The 19019-nt window shown below is 41.7% G+C and overlaps 1 protein-coding gene across 1 annotated transcript in view; it reads right to left on the reverse strand.

Annotated features, from left to right (window-relative positions):
* Window positions 1-19019, reverse strand: part of MED12L (mediator complex subunit 12L) — a 361057-nt gene that overhangs the window by 334888 nt on the left and 7150 nt on the right. The gene's annotated exons all lie outside the window — the stretch shown is intronic.

Raw genomic sequence — 19019 nt, forward strand, 5'->3', positions numbered from 1 at the left:
CCAAAGCAGAGTGACAGCGTGTGCTTGGTAGATCATCCTGTTGCCATAGCAACAGGCTTGCCCCTGGAGCCGTAGGTTCATGGCTAAATGATCAAGTCTCTCTTAAAGGTTGCTGATGTGGGTTTGACCAGGATGCAGGCCATGTGGACATGAAGGCTTGGAGCCGAGAATATTCAGAATAGGAATTTTACTCCAAATGGTCAAAAGCCTAAAGAGTCCACGAATGAATACAAACTAAATCCAACGGAGAGCCAGGAGTTACAACAGAAGGAGCAGAACTCAGTTATCACGTCCGAGGGACATACCTGTGACACACTTGCGGGGAGAAGGGGTTGGTGATGGGAATAAAGGAAGAAGTCAGAGCAAACAGGGCAGGAGTGTCTGTGATTCCTTTTCATTGGCGGCTGGCTACGCAATGTGGTGGCTAAGCTGCATTCATATTCAGGGACTCTGTGTGGACCCTGGCTGCCCCAACCCTGCTCAGCCAGGGATTAGCTTGCCTTTCCGCCTCTCTGCAGATTATACCCCGTTCTTGCTCTGTGGCACAGAGTCTGTCACATAGTAGGATCTTGATAAATATTCACTCAATGAACCTTCATTGACAACCCTTTCAGCCCTTGCCTCCACTCCAGGTTACTGGACTCTTCTATGGGCGCCTGCCATTGGCATGGTCCTTCTTCCAGGATAGAGTCTCTTAGAACCAAAATCTTCCGCCCACTGGTCACCGAGAAGAGCTGTGATCAGAGATTCCTGGTGTTATCCACCTGGGTAGGTCTATAGACACTAGTCCCAGCCTGAGCTAGGACGAGATTCCAAATGTCCCTTCAGCCACAGTAGTGGTAGCTTTTGTATCGTCTCCTTGGTGACGGCAGCATCAGCCCCCTGACCCAGTCCTGCTCCATCTCAGTCCACTTCCTCCTCTCTGTCAACCGAGAGGACTTGTCACCCTTCACAGTCAAGGGCTGAGGAGTCTAGGAGCGTTGCGGTAATGTTGCAGATGGTCTTGAAGCTCGCCGGCTGCAATAGTCTCTGAATACAACTCAGGATAATATAATGTCGTTCTATTCTGATTCACAATTGAAGAATGTAACGTCTCTCTCTTCATACACTATCCGGAATTACACACACACACACCTTTATTATACATTTATTAAATTGGGGTGGATTTTCTGTCTCTCCCATTGGAATGAAAGCTTCATGATGTCAGGAACTATCCATTTTGCTTACTACCTAAACAATAGGTGTCCACTACCTATTCAGTGGACGAACACATTGCTTCTGACTGATCTCAGAGCAGGCCGTCTGTGTAGCTAGGAACCCAACCCAGTTCATCCACTGCCTTGTGGAATGCCCATTTCCCCCTTACCTACTCTATCTTTCCATGGGCGTGTGTACGGCCATAGCCCCTGATGTTCACCACCACTGCCCAGACACCAGTGCTCCTTTGTTATCAAAGCCCCCAGTGCTGTCTCCCGCCCATATCTGCCAACACCACACTGCACCAAGGCTGCTCAGCTGGGTCCAAGCCCGCGCTACTACTGACTTTGATAACATGCCAGTGTGAAGATGTCTGCCTGGGTTCCCCACTGAAGAGGAGGCAATCTCTTTCCCCACCTTTTATATTACCCACATCCCAAAACAAGGCTGCTTCGAGCTTTCAGATATTTTTTCTAAAAATAATTCTTTTTTAAAAAAACATTTTATGGGGCACCTGGGTGGCTCAGTCGTTAAGAGTCTGCCTTTGGCTCAGGACGTGATCCCGGCGTTCTGGGATCGAGCCCCACATCAGGCTCCTCGGTTGGGAGCCTGCTTCTTCCTCTCCCACTCCCCCTGCTTGTGTTCCCTCTCTCACTGGCTGTCTTGCTGTCTGTCAAATAAATAAATAAAATCTTTTAAAAAAATAAAATAAAAATAAAAAATATTTTATTTATTTATTTCAGACAGAGAGAGCAAGCACAAGCAGAGGGGAGGGGTAGGGGGAGAGGGAGAAGCAGGCTCTCCGCTGAGCAGGGGCCCTGACGTGGGGCTCAATCCCAGGACCCTGGGATCATGACCTGAGCTGAAGGCAGACACTTAACCTCCATGCCTCATTCCACATATGGACATGCCACCCAGGAACCCCTAAAAACAATTATTTTTAGTCTTTGCAGTAAGCCCCCTTGCCTAGGAATCTGGCATAAGCCTACCTCGGTTACAGGTATGGTATTGGACCCAGGCATTGGTATCAGACCAAGCTGCATTCATTGTCTTTTCTCCCTTTTATCTACTGAACTCCCTCGATTTCTCTTCTTACAGCCCCTAGGAAGGTCTCTGCCACCACTCGGCCCCTTAGCATGACCTGACATGTGTGAATCCTCCTGTGGGCACAGACAGAGAAGCAGTTGGAATGGATGCAACACAAGGAATTTGGATTTTATCCTGGGAGTTATGAGGAGCAAATGAGGCTTCAAATTTGGAGATTATCTTGAATAAGCAATACCTTAGAGATAGGTATTGATTGTCCGTGTGTGGAAAGAGGCATGGAGGAAGACTCTGGGATACTTTTAGTCATTGTAATTCACTCCCCAAAGGTCCTAACTGAACAGAGTTCCACTCTCCTCCTGCATCTTATCTCTATGGGAGTCAGTGTTTCTCTCCCAATATTTCTGGCTTTCTGGGCACACAGCAGGATATCCATTCATGGCCCTCTGTGGTAAGGTGGTGTCATAGAACCAGCTGTAGCCAAGGAATTGTGACGAGAAGTGATAAGTGTCACCTTAATTGCAGCAATCCCCTGCTGGTGTGATGAGGGAATGGGGGAGCAAACTACATGACTGAGGACACAGTGGTGCAGGTAGCTGATGCAATCACATGGGGGCCATGGCTGTAACTATCCCCCACACAGGGCAGCCCTGAGGTGGCGGCCACACTGTCAGCCTGGACCCGGAGAGGCCTCGAGGAGCGCAGCCCTCACCACTCCCCTGTGAAGGACAAGGAGAGTGAACAGGCTCCAAATCTAGTTTAAGGCACTCAGGTTTGAGGTTGGGGCCAGAGCCTAGCCTTGCCTGATGGATATACCTCCCCTCCTTTCTTCTCTGTTTTTCTTAACGAGTAACTTCCAGGAGGCTCTGAAACCTTCCTTGCTGGCCAGGAGCCTGGTGGGGCTCCAGAGCCAGGAAAAATTCTGAACCAAATCTGAAGGGTGGCACTCCAAATCAGGTGTAGTCTTGTGATTACATCCTTAGCAGTATAAGCACTGGAGGCTGGACTCCTGCAACTATCCATTTAAACAGTCCTGGTTTCCTATAAAGCAGAAAAATACCTCTAGAAACATCTTGGTGTTGTGGGGAAGGGGAAACCAGGCTTCTCTCCTCACCAGCCCAGCTTACCAGGTCTTCTTGCAGGGAGGGCATCAACGATCCTGTCAGCATGCCAGATGAGGCATATGCACACATTCCCCCTCCCTCTGGCTTGCATTTCTTAACATCTCTTCTCAGGATGGTAAGCAGGGTTGAACAAGGCCTGGCCCTTCCAGTGCCTACCAGTCTTCTCCTCCACTTCCCTGGGACTGACTGGGTCCGTGCACTCGTGGCCTGTCCTACTCCCTCTTATTCTCTGTCTTTGGCTTTTCTTCTTAGCCTTCCAGCACTTGGATTTAGAAGTACACGGTGAGGAGACAGAAAGCCCCGTTTAGAGGTGGGTGGGGGATGGGCTAGAAGGGGGATGGGTATTACTGAGGGCACTTGGGATGAGCACTGGATGTTGTATGTAAGTGATGAATCACTGAATTCCACTCCAGAAACCAATATTGCACTGTACATTAACTAACTAAAATTTAAATTAAAAAAAATAAATTTAGGCCACTGGCTTTTACCTGAGCTCATTTTGACGTTGTCAGCAAACGTGGCAATTTAAACTGGAACTTAGTTAAAACTGGAGCTGTGCTGCCCAGATTTCCCTTCACTACGTACTTCTGAGTCTACACGGACCTAAAGACACAGTTTGTGCATGATTCGGATGGTGGAGGTGAAGCAGTCAGTATATCCTCTTGATTCTTTACAGTCTCAGAAGGTCAGTGAGCGCCAGTTTTGGTGGGGAGGTTTGCGGGCTCCCCTTGCTAGTGTAGTGAGGCAGCCAGGCCCACAGCCACTCCAGCTGCCCCCAGCTCCTCCTTCAGTTTCTCTGACTCCTGAGCCAGGTGCTCGGTTAGCTCTGCGATCGGCACCAGCTTCTCCTGCAGGACCGCCATCATCAAAGTTTGCGGGCAGAGGGTCTGGTTCCAGCTCATCGTCACAGCATGGAGGAGAGGGAAAATGAGCAAGCAGGCCAGGCGTTCCTGGGTGCTCCTACTATAACCTTATCCAGGTTTATTCAGGAACCCCTTGCACGTCAATAAAAATAGGAATATGGAAGTCGGTGACATGGCTGAAATATCTGATAGCAACTCAGTACCCACAGGGTCTACAAGGTCCAAAGCCCCGTGTTAACACTTCAGGAAATAAGGACAGTAAAGAACACAGAGGCTAATCAAATAGCTGAGAATACCATCTCCCTGCACATGTGATTCATCCCTCATTTATTAAATACTTAATATGTGTTAGGAAGTCTGCTATTAAATGAGATAATAAAATTAGCTGACATTGAGATTTATTGTATATTATGCAGTTTTCTAAAGGCAAAGCACTTAGAACGATGCTTGGTTCAAGCACTCAAAATGTTATTATTGTGCTTTATATGTAATATCATAGTTTAACCCTCCCAGTGACCGTGCAAGGTGGCAGTTGTAGTAAATGCGGTGGGTACCTCCAGCCCTTTTACAGGCAGGCACACCCACCTCCCAGCTGCTGTTGCGTGTGGGTTGCTAAAGGTTTACAGCTCTCCCTTTTCCCCAGGGAATTGCCTTCTGTCCAACAGGGGCCACTGGGATATTACACTGCATACCTACTGTGGGTGACTTTCAGTGGACTATGACTAAGGAATATGAATCAGGAGTTAGTTGGACAGTTAGGTGGTCACACCAGGGTCCCCAACAAGGAAATATGGAGTCAGGACAGCTAAAATAAAACAGCACTGACGTCCAGTTTTGAGCTTCGACAGGACCGCACTAGCATTATCCTCTGCAGCTGTTGCAGAAATGACTTTTGCAAAACAACCTAAAATGAGGCAATTAACCACAAAGCATTTGTCAAATTCACAGGCTAGGGGCAGTTAAGACATAAGCCCCCAGATGTCAGCCAAAAAAGACCATCAGGACATTGACATTAACCTAATAGGTAGACAGATATGTGACCAAAGCTCTGATTGGCACAACTCAGCACACCCTGATTGCTTTAGATAGTTCCGCAAAAGAGCTCATAAAAACCCCTAAACTTAGAAATTCCTGGGTCAACCCTCTCCCCCCCGCCCCCGGGAGCTTTATACTATTGCTCAATAAACTTTGCGTTAAGGTGGGACTAACTTAAGGCAAGGTGGTCCAATTCATGAGCTTCCTTTGAATCAGACTGTAGCTAGACCCCAGCTGAGACCACATCCTGACTTAGTCCTGCCCTATCCCACTTCTCTCCCTTCTCATCTCCTGAGTACTCCCTCAATAAATCACATGCTCCCCAAACCCTTTCTCCAGTTCTGCTGCAAGGGAACCTGACCAGGAGGGTACTGACAATATCTCCATTTACAATGAGGAAACAGAGGCAAGGGGGACCAAGGAACTTTCCCAGGAACATTCCAGACCTCACAGCAAGCTGTGCAAGTAGCATTTGAACCCGAGTAGTCTGAGCCTATGCAATTTGTCACTGCCCTTCATTTATAACGAACTTGTTATGTGCCAATAACTGTTCTGTCTCAACAAACATTAGTTCTTTGCTCAGATGTTCAGAAATGAAAGTCAATCATATAGGATCCTTGTGCTTCCAGAAGCTTATAAGTTCTTGGAACAGACAGTTACCAGTAGAAAGCAGTGGTTATAAGCATAAACACACATCTACCCACATGCACACACATGCACACAAATCTACACACATATATGCACATACATACACATGTACTTGGGCCACACCTGCACACACATACACACATATACACATACACCCGTGCAAGGCCCTTACACTAAATTCCCTACAGCTGCTAAAAAAAGTCATAGACCCTATGCTCTAAAAACATAGTTTAAAAGGAAAACTAATTTAAAAAACCTTACATGTTAAATATTTTAACCGTATATGTGCATTTCTTCTTTTAATATGAGCAGGATTATTTCTGCTTGTTCCCTTCTTTATGTTTCTATATAATAGGAGGTTTAAAAACACACAAATACACAAAAACAGATGCATATTCACATGTCCAAAAGGATATTTAGGTATCTCAGAAAATAATAATAATGGTGCAGGGGTGAGGCTAACTGTAGTCTGATGATCAGAAAACAATACAAAACTGTGGGTCATTTGAGGAAGTAATAATATGACATTAAATCTTCAGATATTCATTTGTTCCCACATTATGAAGTTACGTTTTCTAATTACTGAATTCCCACAGAGGCTGCGTTCTCAGGCTCTGCCTTCCGACCTCGCAGGGCCGCTGTGTCCGCCTTGGACTCTGCAGCGGTGGCTGGGCCGGTGGGGGGGGGGGCGGTATGAGGCCTGCACCGAGGTGAAATGCTCCCCGGACCTGGAGTCCTGGGGGTGAGGTACTGCTTTATAAAGTACTGACAGTGACCTCAGGCAAGTCGCCGAACCTCTTTGAACTCCCGTTCTCAGCTGTGTGACTGGAGAAAATGATAACCGCTTCACAGGATTTTTGCGAAGATGAAAGAGGGCAACCTTGGGATGGCACCTCAGCCTAGCACCCGAGCAGACGACAATAAAAGAAACGGAGAATAAGCAGAGCTGAGAAACAGCAAGGGGTGTAGAGTGACCGCGAGAGTCCCCGACTCTTAATGTGGCTCAGCAACCACACAGTGTGGCCGGCAGCTGGGGAGAAGGAACAGCGGGCGCTCCGTCGCCTGGATGGACCAATGAGCATTTTGCCACAGCTTTTGTACTGATTATTACCGTGAATGGTGGTGGTGACCGTAGTAGTAGCAGCGTCGGTAGGAAGCTTTGAAGCAAATTGCAGACTCCGGGACCCCTGACCCCTTCACATCATTAGTATCTGTCTCCTAATGGCAAAGACGTTCTTTCCATAGTGAAATGACCAAATTCAGGGAAGTTAACAGTGATACAATATTATTTTCTAATACACACTCTATATTCAAATTTGTCAATTGTCCCCAATTATGTCCTCTATAGCATTTCTTTTTTCCAGTCAAGGATCACAGATACTTGTCATTGGGTTTTTATGTCCACTATAAGAAATCTTTGTTTTATTCTGATATCACAAAGATTTTCTTCTAAAGGTTTTCTTTTGATAGTTGTAGCTCTTATTTTTTAGCCTGTAAGTGGATTGTTTCATGGTGATATAACTTATTAACATCAATGTTTACTTGATGCTCAGATTGTCCCAATTTGACCTATACAAGCCCCTCCAAGCCAGTTCCCATGTCCTTTTGATAGATTGCCACAATTTTGGGGGCATATCCTTATTTTCTGGCGTAAGATGACTCTAGCTCACCTTTGTATTTTAACTGCTCTAGCCCTGGAATCAGCCATTTTTCCAAGGGACCCTGGTTCCTTTTAGTATAGTGATATTTAAAAACCATGATCTGTGCACTAGGTTGCTCATTGCTTTTGAGGCATGATTGCTTCTGCCTGCGTCTCTCTTTCTCTCTCTCTATCTACTTATCTATCTGGATTCCTTCCGATATTCCAAAGCAACAGATATTTTGGTGTTCTTGTTAGTCTTCTCCCAGTTCATATTTATATCTGTGTTCTCCCACAGTAAGGACCCTGGCTCCTAACACATCAATGTATGTACTTATTTGCTTAATTTGACAATACCTCAAAATAGTTTCAGAATTGCTGTAACCGTGATCTATTAAAAAAAAAAAAAAGCCCTATTAAGCAGAATTTAAGATTTGTTTTTCACCATTTTTTAGGACTGAGAGTATTTAAAGTATGAGTTCAAATGTTATTTGAATTAATTATTTTCTTTTTCCTCCATGTGGTCATCCTATTACTTTCAAATATTGTTAATTGGTTTCTGTTTGCATTCAATTTTCTTTTTTCTCATACTTGTTTTAATTTAATTTTGAATATGCAAAACATTAAGGTTTTTAAAAAATCAAAACTATACAAAAAGCAAATGCAGAGAAGTGTTGATTCCTCTCTGGTTCCTTTCATTCTATTCCAACCCACCATCTGTAGGTAACTGATGTTATTAATTTCTGCCTTATCCTTTCCATGTTTCTTTTTTAAGAAATAAGCTTTCTTACTCATACGGCACACTTTATATACTTTTATGAGCTTTTTCTCCCCACTTAATAACATACCCTGAAAGTCACTCCATACTCATTCACAGAGATGTCCTACTTTGTTTTCATGGCTTTGGAGCCCTCCGCTGCATGCATGGCATAGGTAATCAAACCAGTCTCCATGTTAGGGCATTTGGGTTGGTCTTTGTTTCTGTTTTTTTGTTTTGTTTTGTTTTTTGCAATTACAAGTAATACTGCAATAAATACCTTGTGCATAGGTATTTTTCCATTGTTAGAGGTAGTGTCAGTCTGGAGACAGAAACCCATCATGACTTAAATAGGAGAAGTTTAACATTAAAAAGTGTTAAGCAATGAGAGAAGAGTAACAAAGATGTAAAGAGAACTCTAGAGTTGGCCCCTGTTACTTAACATAGCACTGGAAGTCCTAGCCTCAGCAATCAGACAACCAAAAGAAATAAAAGGCGTCCAAATCAGCAAGGAAGAAGTCAAACTTTCACTATTTGCAAATGAAATGTCTATGTAGAAAACCCGAAAAGACTCTACCAAAAAACTGCTAGAACTGATACACGAATTCTGTAGTCTCAAGACACAAAAATCAACGCACAGAAATCTGTTGCATTTCTATACACCAATAATGAAGCAGCAGAAAGAGAAATCAAGGAATCAATCCCATTTACAATTGCACCAAGACCCATAAAAGACCTAGGAATAAACCTAACCAAAGAGGTAAAAGATCTGTACTCTGAAAACTATAAAACGCTTATGAAAAAAAACTGAAGATGACACAAAGAAATGGAAAAATATTCCATGGTCATGGATTGGAAGAAAAAATATTGTTAAAATATCTATATTACCCAAAGCAATCTATACATTTAATGCACTCCCTATCAAAATATCGACAGCATTTTGCACAGAACTAGAACAAACAATCCTAAAATTTGTAGGGAACCACAAATGACTCCAAATAGCCAAAGAAAAGCAAAGCTGGAGGCATCACAATTCTGGACTTGAAGTTATATTACAAAGCTGTTGATCGAGACAGTATGTACTGGCTCAAAAACAGACACATAGATCAATGGAACAGAATAGAGAGCCCAGAAATGGATTCTAAACTCTATGGTCAAATAATCTTCGACAAAGCAAGAAAGAATACCCAACAGAAAAAAGACAGTCTCTTCAACAAATGGTGCTGGGAAAATTGGACCCCCACATGAATGAAACTGGACCATTTTCTTACACCATACACAAAGATAAACTCAAATGGATGGAAGACCTAAATGTGTAACAGGAATCCATCAAAATCCTAGAGGAGAATACAGGCAATAACCTCTTTGCCCTGGGCTGTAGCAACTTCTTACTAGATATGTCTCTGGAGGCGAGGGAAACAAGGGCAAAAATCAACTATTGGGACTTCATCAAGATAAAAAAACTTTTGCATAGTGAAGAAAACAATCAACAAAACTAAAAGGCAACCCTCGGAATGGGAGAAGATATTTGCAAATGACATATCTGATAAAGGGTTAGTCTCTAAAATCTGTAAAGAAATTATTAAACTCAACACCCAAAAACAAATAATCTAGTTAAAAAATGGGCAGAAGATATGAATAGACATTTTTCCAAAGAAGACTTCAGATGGCTAACAGACACATGAGAAAATGCTCAATATCACTCATCATCAGGGAAATACAAATCAAAACTGCAATGAGATATCACCTCGCACCTGAAAGAATGGCTAAAATTAACAACACAGGAAACAACAGACGTTGGTGAGGATGTGGAGAAAGGGGAACCCTCTTACACTGTTGGTAGGAGTACAAATTGGTGCAGCTACTCTGGAAAACAGATTGGAGGCTCCTTAAAAAGTTAAAAATGAAATACCCTATGACCCAGCAATTGTACTACTAGGTATTTACCCAGAGGATACAAAAATACAGATTCAAAGGGATGCATGCCCCCCAATGTTTATAGCAGCACTATCAATAATAGCCAAATTATGGAAAGAGCCCAAATGTCCATTGATGAATGAATGGATAAAGAATAAGTGGTATATACATACAATGGAATATTACTTAGTCATAAAAAAGAATGAAATCTTGCCATTTGCAATGACCTGGATGGAGCTAGAGAGTATCATGCTAACTGAAATAAGTCAGTCAAATACCATATGATTTCACTCATATGTGGAACTTAAGAAACAAAACGGATAAACAGGGGGAAAAAAAGAGGCAAACCATAACAGAGAACAAACTGAGGGTTGCTGCAGGGGAGGTGGGGGATGGGCTAAATGGGTGGTGGGTATTAAGGGGGGTACTTGTTGTGTTGAGCATTGGGTGTTGTACTTCAGTGACGAATCACAAAATTCTACACCTGAAACTAATTTTACACTGTATGTTAACTAACTGGAATTTAAAAAACTTGAAACAAACAAACAAAAAGTAGGGTTGGCAAATCTTTCCTATAAAGGGATGGACAGTAACTATTTTAGGCTTTGTAGGCTGTACTGTCTCTGTCACAACCATTCAACACGGTATAGACACTACATAAACAAATGGACACGGCTGTGTTCCAGTAAAATTTTATTTACAAACAGATGATGAGCTGTATTTGGCCAACAGACCATAGTTTACCAACTCATGTTCTTAAGTATGCCCTAGGGCTAAGGGAGAGGACCCAAGGAAGGACAAAATTGGCAGGGGAACACTTCCAATGAGGTTAAAAACCTTGTTGGAGTAAGTATGTATGGTTGCAGCCTATTGAATGGCAGGGAGTTTGCTGAGTTCCCTGGGCCAAAGTTTCCCACAGTGGCCAGGCAAGCAGCAAATAACCCTCTGGCACAGGAGCACAGAGGGATAGTCAGGGCCCTACTTGGAGCACTTGGCGTCCCAGGTCACAAGGCCTTGGCTGGGGCCAGGAGGTCAACCAAGGAACTGGCTATCATGGCACTACCTGATTCCATCACTTTCACCCCTTTGTACAGCACTGATGGACTATACAGCAGGAGCAAATAAAAACAAATGCAGCACCCCAGAACCACAAATAGCACCCCCTTCCCCTGCAATGTCCTTCTAGCGCCCTCTACCGACAAAGCTTAACGTCATGCTTGAGTCCTGTCCATCATCACAGAGCAGGTACTAAAGGGTACCTACCACTGAAGCTGGGAGGCTCCTAAGATAAATTCTTAAAAGTTGGACTTATGAGTCAAAGGGAAAAGGCAAATAAATATTCTCCTAGATTATGATGAATTTTTTTCCATAGGGGTTTATAATTTTGCATTTCCACCAACAATATATTAGAGTACCCTGTCATCCTACGACCTCATCAAAAAAGTGTGTTGCCAAGCTTTTTACTTTTTGACAATAGGATAATTGTGAAATTTTATCTCATTGTCACTTTAATTTACATTTATTTTACTGTTAGTAAAATTGAACATCTTTTCATATATGTTGAATCATTTTAATCCCCCCCCCTTTTTTTTTTGGTAAATAGTTCTTCTTTTATCCATTTTCCTGTAGAAGGATAAAATAAGTTCTTAACTACCTTAAGAGCAGGAAAAAAATCAGGGCAGCTTCAACTGCAAATTACTTGTGAAGGACCAGTTTTATAGGGCTTTTTGTTGTTGTTGTTTTCCCTTAACTTAGAGACTGACGTTCAAATCTAAGTTTGGTTTATTTCAATATTTACGGAGTCCTCCCTGTGGTAGAGTAAGACATGGTCCTTGTATTAAGGAGCTTATATCTTAGTGGGAAAACAGATGTGTGAAATTACTTGGGAGGCAGTAGAACTGTGATTAAAATATGAATTAGGAGATATGTGGGCTTGGGTTCAAATTCTGTCATTGCCCTTTCAACAGTTAGCTGTGTAATACTGGGCAGGGGAATATCTTTCTGCCTCAATGTCTTAAGATGGAAAATAATAATGAGCACCTCACAGAGGTCTTATAATAACTATGTTAGTTATTATATGGAAACAACTAATATACTGCCTGGCACGTAGTAGATGAACAAAAAATGGTAGCTAATAATAATAAAAAATAAAAATGATTATAATAACCCCAAAGATACAGACGTAGTGAAGAGAAGGGCCATATGCGCCCCGATGTTCATAGCAGCATTGTGCACAATAGCTAAATCGTGGAAGGAGCCGAGATGCCCCTCAACAGATGACTGGATTAAGAAGCTGTGGTCCATATATACAATGGAATATTACTCAGCTATAAGAAAGAACGAATTCTCAACATTTGCTGCAACATGGACGGCACTGGAGGAGATAATGCTAAGTGAAATAAGTCAAGCAGAGAAAGACAATTATCATATGATTTCTCTCATCTATGGAACATAAGAACTAGGATGATCGGTAGGGGAAGAAAGGGATAAAGAAAGGGGGGGTAATCAGAAGGGGGAATGAAACATGAGAGACTGTGGACTCTGAGAAACAAACTGAGGACTTCAGAGGGGAGGGGGGTGGGGGAATGGGATAGACTGGTGATGGGTGGTAAGGAGGGCACGTATTGCATGGTGCACTGGGTGTTATACGCAACTAATGGAGCATCGAACTTTACATCGGAATCCGGGGATGTACTGTAAGGTGACTAACATAATATAATAAAAAATCATTAAAAAAAAAAAAAAGAAATACAGAATGTAACTCTCTCAAAAAAATGATTATAATAATAGTAACAAAAGTGATAGAGGAATTTACAGAGCACTAGGGTAGCATATGTATACTCATTAAATTTTAATTGAATTTTAAAGTGTATTATGACTAAGCCATCAAGAATTTTTAAGCCATATGCAGTATATTTCATTTAATAAGAGAATTTATTACATTTTCTTCATATAATTTTCTTAAGTATTGGTGAAATAAAAGTAAATGCTTAAGGGGGCGCCTGGGTAGTACAGCGGTTAAGCGTCTGCCTTCGGCTCAGGGCGTGATCCTGGCGTTGTGGGATCGAGCCCCACATCAGGCTCTTCTGCTATGAGCCTGCTTCTTCCTCTCCCACTCCCCCTGCTTGTGTTCCCTCTCTCGCTGGCTGTCTCTATCTCTGTCGAATAAATAAATAAAATCTTTAAAAAAAAAAGTAAATGCTTAAGAAATAGTAAAGTCAGAAATATAAAAACCACAAATCTGGCATTCTGAATTGTTAATTATATAAATAAAGTATTAGCTTAAAATGTAAGACAGTAGAATTCACACACTGTTGTCACCCGTTGATGGTTTTAAAGACTTAGTTCAAGCAAAGAACTACAGTCCAATTGACTGATCCATTTACTAATTTTCTCTCAGTCTCTGTTTATCACATATATACTATGAAATAAAACATGAACTTCAAGCTCATGTCCAGTTAAAATAGAAAATATTTAAATATATTTAATAAAGATGCTTAGTTCATTATGTAACCTACCTCTTCTAGTTCATAGAAGTTAGCAAAAAATGTCCTAGAAACCATGACCTGAAACACAGTTATAAGAAAACACATTTGTTAGGGTGCCTGGGTGATGCCGTCGGTTAGGCGACCGACTCTTGGTTTCAGCTCAGGTTGTGATCTCAGAGTTGGGGATTGAGCCCTGAGTCCAGCTCAAGCTCAGTAAGGGTTCTGCTTGAGATTCTCTCTCCTTCTCTTTCTGCCCCTCCCCTGCTTATATGCTCTGTCTCTCTCAAATAATAAATCTTTTTTTTAATTAAAAAAATTTTTTTTAAAGATTTTATTTATTTGAGAGAGAGTGCATATGAATGGGGTGGGAAGGGGGAGGAGGAGAGGGAGAGGAACAAGCAGATTCCCTGTTGAGCGTGAGCGTGGAGCAGGATCTCACAACCCTGAGATCATGACCTGAGCTGAAATCAAGAGTCCGGTGCTCAACCGACTGAGTCACCCAGGTGCCCCTGCCCAGTCTAGTTTTAAACACCCAGACTGCTTGTGCTCCAGGAGGCAGGAAACAGCTCTGCATTTTTTGTCTCTACCCTCCTGAAAGAATGATCGCCCTGGGTTCAAGACATGACCTGCAAGATCTACTTCAGAACGTGAGCTATGTTACACATGAAATAAGCATGTGTGCAATGTTCTGGGGACCTAGATGAGACTGTACATAGCACTATTTAGAACACAGACTACAAATTCTAAGAATACACATGCAAATATCACTTTTTTCAATGGTTTTCATCTTTGCTTGAGCAAGGAAGGCTAAAAGTTATGGACATTTTGATAGAACTTAAAGCCCTGCTTTAAGAAATCTGAAATACAAAACCACTCTCAAAACATGAATTATCAGGTGATTATTCTTATTGAAAAAGAGATCGTCTTTACTAAAGGATTTGCTGCAATCACTTTTTAATTTTATTACATTAACTGAATGGGGGCTACCATGAGTTATTTTTATCTGAGTTCCACAGTGCATTTCAATTTCAATTTAATTTACCAGAGATTTATTTGAAGTGTGAATTTTTGAGACCATATTAACTGTGTACAATCCTAAATATCTCAAATTTCAGCTCTTGCCTGGGACCGTGGAGGAATCCAGCTCAGTAATGTGGCTATGTGTTGTCTCTGCTAACATTAGTTCCATTAGAATGCAACTCAATGGATGGGGCTTCGAAACTTCTCCGAAATTGCACTGGTTTGCGGAATAGCTACAGTTGTGTTAAGATTCATATCTTCCATAATAGCTTCTAATATTAAACTTTAAAGATCCTAAATTGATTTAGATTTCTTGATAGGTTCTTAAATGGGTCTTGTCCTTGTCATCCTTTCTCCTATGCCCCCATGTCATTATTGGTATCAAAACCATCTCAGGGACTTCTTCAAAAATCAAAATACAAGACCATACAAGTCTAAAATGTGTCTGTCACCTTGCAGGCTCATTCTCCAAGGACATTTTCTTCTGCTATATATATAATTAAATAAAAGGCATAGTGCTCAGCAATTGCCATTTTGACATATTCTATTTAAGGATTGATTGCTTTTTCTACCATTTGTGAATGATATTAATATTCAAAAAAGAATCACAAGGGACCATCTGGAGTTGGACAGAAAGCAAGTATTCAATGAATGACTCTCAGAAAGACTGCCCAACAGTTTTATATGTTGCTGGCGAGAGTATAAATTGGTAGAACCTTTCTAAAAAGCAGTTTTGCATCCCATGATTTATTAATTCCATCTGGGAATTTATCACAAGGAAATAATAAGGGATATAAAGATGCTATGGTGAAAGATATAAAGATATAATGGTGAAACCTAAGGGAAAAAGCTAAATACTCCTCCATGGGAAATTGGTTAGCTAAAACATGGCGCCCATATGATGCTGTGGCAGAGACAGCTGGTCGCCCAATTTTCATTCTCCTCTTCTTTGTTATTAACAAGACCCTATATTATTGTGGCCAGCAATATACTTAGCTAAAAATACTGCATTTTACAGCCTTCCTTGCAGATAAGGGTGGCCAATAAGATAGAAGCAGAAATCCTTGGGTGAGACTTCCAAGTGCCTGGATGGCTGCCTGAACCCAGCTGTCTTGATCACTGATACGATGGCTCAAGCTCCAATAGCCATTTGGGGACCATGACAGAAAATCCAAGAGAATTGTAGTGACTGCAATTCTGACATCCTTGAACCACTGTAACAAAGCCAGTGACTGCCTCCTTCCAGATGTCTCATTATATGAGAAAAATAAACACTTCTATGTTTATGCTAGTCAAACTCTGTTCAGAGCAGCCAAACACAATTCCTAACTGACACAGATGAAACATTTTGCAACCATTTAAAAATATCTTTCTGAAAAACGGAATAAAATATTAAATGAGAAAGCCAGATACAGAATCTTATATATAGTATGTCCTATTTTGTTCTTAAATTATATGTATGCATTTTATATGAATGGAAAAGACTACAAAATATATTAAAACGTTATAAGCGGCTGTCTTAGGATTGTAGGTTATTTAGTATTGCTATGAGTTACACTTTCCTGTGCTTTCTAAATTTTCAACACTGAGATTAAAAAAAGAAAGCCGTTTGTAAGATTGCTCAGTGCACACACATGACTGGTAAGATTGTAAATTTGTTTTGGAAAGCAATGGGTCAACACGGATCAAAAGCTTTTATAGTTTTCATGCTCTTTAACTCTGTTTCTACTTTGACCTCTCTTGGTATAATCATATTAGACTCAGACAAGGGATTATGCACAATGATGTTTGCTACAACATTATCTTTGATACTGAAAGAATGAAAACATACCAAATGTCCAACATTAGGAAAGTTTATGATTAAATAAATGACAGTAGATCCATCCTATATTATACATACTTACAAATCATGATTAAGGCAAGAAAAACAACACTTTGGAACTTGTTTTAGAGTTATTTTCATGTTCCTAAGTCCCCCACCACTGAAGCAATGAATGGCATCAGTGGAATAGGAAGGTACCCCTGATCTAGAAGATATTTTTAGCTTCAACTGGAATTAGATTTTTGTCTGAGCCCACAGCAAAAAAAAAAAAAAAAAAAAAAAAAAAAGTNGAGACAGACAGAAGATTTTCCTGTTATGTTTCTGTGTCAAGAGCCAAACCTTGAAGAGTCATTTCTTCAGGGTCTAGCTGTCTGCCATGGCAGCAAGACCATAAGACGGGCTGCCCAGGTAGGAGGAAGACGTGATGTACTAGACAGAGAACATTCCCGCTCAGAGGAAGTAACAGCTGGCTTCTGTGCTCTGCATCACATGCCCCTGGCTGACTCGCGTTCAACAGAGGCTACATGGAGGCTTCAAGCCTGACACCCACATCCAGGTGCCCACCTGTTTCTCTCCATTTTTCTGCAGCCAGGTAGGGAGGTGCTCAGGACATGCTCAACCAACAAAGGATGGAAGTTGGTAGATAAATATTCCAGCCTCCCATCTTTTAGAGAGACCATTCTGAGGGCATTCTACCTGTTTCCCCAGAGGTTCTCCAGTGAGACTGAGCCCTGGTTGCCCAGAGCAACAAATAGCTCTATAACACACCTTGTTTTGCCCTTTCCTTCTTCTCAGTTCTGTACTATTTCCTGAAATCACTTCCTAAGTAAATAACCTGCATCCTAACCCTTACTTCAGGCTCTACTTCTAGGGAAAACCAACTGAGACAGATGGAGCGTGGGATGAAAGAGGAGAAAGAGAAGTACCAGCCCTCGTTTATCCAACTTTGGGAGCCTAAGAACATTAATAGCAGTAACCCATTTCCCGTGGTATATTAGACCAACAGTTTTTGGGAAAAAAAAAGGGCATTAAATACAATAAAAAAAGAATATATCAGAGCGCATAGCGTGCAGTAAGGGTAAATACTGTTTCATGCAACTTCTGTTTCAGAGATGTGTGTGTGTGTGTGTGTGAGAGAGAGAGAGAGAGAGAGAACAGGGTCACAATGTATAAGGTACTTCTTCCTGTGGCTTGCAGTCCAAAAAGCTGGAAAACCACTGATCAAGAGGATACCACATGAGTTTAAGGAGTCCCTGCTCTGCTACACCAGAATTACCCAAACATTTATGAAAGAATTTTATTGACGTGGAAAATGGCTTATGTTGGGGTCTGAGCATGGTGAGGGGAAAATGACAAAATGTGGAATACACTATGACCTCAACTATGTCAGAGAAAAACTGTGAAGTAAAAGACCAGAGTCATTCATTCATTTCCAGCTTTATCCGATGTGGTACATTCCTAAAACACCATGAGTGATAAAAAGGCACTTAATTTAAAATGAGTGTGCTCCCATGAAATAAGGGAAAACAGGAGACACAGGGCAGGGACTCTGTGGGTCTTGTTCCATAGTGCCTAGAGTCCTATTCGCCACACAGTAGACAAGAGTGATTTGTTGGATGAAAGAGTGGAAGTTAAGGGGGCACGTGTTCACAAATCCTGCTCTAAGACGCACACAGCCTTGCCTGGCCCCAGGGAGGAGGGGGAGGCTGACTGATGGCCCTGCTTTATGCAGCTACAACAGCTGTATACCTTCCAACATTTGCTGTGGCCTCCCGGGCGCTTCCGACCTTGCAGTTGCCACAGATCCTGCTGTCATCATCCATTTAGGAGACAATTCTGTGTGTCTGTTTTGAAAAAGGTGTTAATGTTTTTCACTGCGTAATTGAAAAAGCAGTGTACATTAATTGTCAATAAGGTGAAGGGAAGGCATATATGACAACATGTTAATCACGGTTTCTTCTGGATAATGGGGCTATAGGGGGCACCAAGATTAGCAGGGATTTAGAAGCCAAGCCCTGTGTTAAACTATTTATTAGACCTGTATTTTATTCTCATGACCACCCAGCAAAATGGATACTGTTATCCTTCTACGACAGAGGAGGACAATGCTTAATATTAATAATAGCTAACAGTTATTGAGCAATAACTATGTACCAAAAATTAATGCTGAAAACTTTATGAATATAATCTCATTTAATTCTCACAACAATCCTATGAAGGAATTACATTTATTTTCCCATTTTGCAGATGAGGAAAAGTAAGGCTTTAGGGAGATTACTTGTGAAGAAAGAGTGAATGAACACAGCAAATATGGTCACTTGCTCTTCGCTGTCTGTAAGGGAATCATGATGGACCCTGGGCCAGCCCCTGGGAATGTGGCCCTTGGTGAGTTTTTTGCATTGGTAATTAGTGATTTTGCTATATACACCTGAAACAATGAACCATGTCCTCCTGGCTTGTCAGGT

The sequence above is a fragment of the Ailuropoda melanoleuca genome, chromosome 1 (genome assembly GCF_002007445.2).
Source record: "Ailuropoda melanoleuca isolate Jingjing chromosome 1, ASM200744v2, whole genome shotgun sequence".
Lineage (NCBI taxonomy): Eukaryota > Metazoa > Chordata > Mammalia > Carnivora > Ursidae > Ailuropoda > Ailuropoda melanoleuca.